Below are 1,332 nucleotides of genomic sequence, written 5' to 3' on the forward strand. Positions count from 1 at the left end.
TTTTGACAGTCTAGCATCAACAAGGAGTATACAGCATTTCACAAATAGTCAGGCTCTGCTTCCAGTTCCTTTTCCTGTCAAATTTCTTCATGAATAACTATAAGGTTCCCATGAAATATATGGGATCCCAAGATAATCTTGGGGTAAGGACCCCAGACTTAAGAGCTTGAAATTGGAAATTAAACATTTTTAGATAATGACATTTATTTTTCTTTTGTTTTTTTTTAATATTTGAAGAGCATGGCAGAAATAACTAGATTCTGGGAGTCCTGAAGGCCATTCCCACTGAAGACTGCGTGAAAGTTGCCAAAGTCCAGCAGCTTCAACATCTTGGTGTCTGGTCGACCCCATTCATTTCCTGATCCAGAGCAGAGACTTCTGGGACATTCCTGTGGGTATCCCTCCTCTCTTGTTTTTCTTCCCTCAGTTTGATGGAAATGCCTTTGATGGGTCCACGCTGGACACACTTCATTCAGTGCTGCCGCACAACTCACAATCTTGCTGCAGAGATTCTTTACTGGGGATGGTAACAACCTCCTCACAAACCCTTTTGAATGAATGGAAGTCATTGCCAAGGTGGGTGTAATCTTTCTCAATGATCACTCGAGTGGCTTTCTTGACCATTTTAGTCCTGGCTCAACCCATCCAAAAGTATCATTCATTTGGAAAGGTATCAAAATGTAACCAAGAACATGAGGGAACATTCTGAATGCATCCTTTTTAACATCTCTTTATGTCAATTGTAAGCAGCAAGTTTTTCTATTTTCCTGTTACCTATTTGTAGATTTCATCATATTCATTGCTTGGTGTGCACTGGAGAGGGCAAATATTGTAAATGCTGAAGCCAAGAGTTCTGCATCCTCTTAATTATTCACATAATTACTAACAGTCCATATTGGCAGTGAAGTATGATGGATGAATGTCCGGTATATTTTCCAGGCCAAGATTGTGGAGCTGCACAGGGTCTGAAATTACTGCACAGTTTCTATTTAAAGCTGGGTGAGTCAGACCGAAGCTTCCCACACAGAGTTGGTCAAGTCCTTTATTTGTTTATTTCATTGGCTTAGAGGGGATTGCAGTTCTTTCAGAGATGGTCAATGAGATTTGTTGTTTTAAGCCTCTTTCTGAAGGTTCACTAAGCAACTCGTGTGGCTGTTTTGTTATGCTGTTTTATTTATTTAGTGACATTGAATTCTTCACAGCTAGACTTACCTTGAATTAACTAAGAATTTTTTTTTATAATGCATTTGGTCAGAATACTTTAGAAGAATGAGACCCTTACTGATTCCAGCAGTGTTTTTTAACTTCATTTCAGTGTTTCTTTTACCTCTC

The 1,332-nt window shown here is 39.0% G+C and overlaps 1 pseudogene; it reads right to left on the reverse strand.

Annotated features, from left to right (window-relative positions):
* Positions 1 to 253: 253 nt before the first annotated feature.
* On the reverse strand, positions 254 to 645 carry LOC138751900 (small ribosomal subunit protein eS17-like; annotated as a pseudogene).
* Positions 646 to 1,332: the final 687 nt, after the last annotated feature.

The sequence above is a fragment of the Narcine bancroftii genome, chromosome 1 (assembly GCF_036971445.1).
Source record: "Narcine bancroftii isolate sNarBan1 chromosome 1, sNarBan1.hap1, whole genome shotgun sequence".
NCBI classification, from domain to species: Eukaryota; Metazoa; Chordata; class Chondrichthyes; order Torpediniformes; family Narcinidae; genus Narcine; species Narcine bancroftii.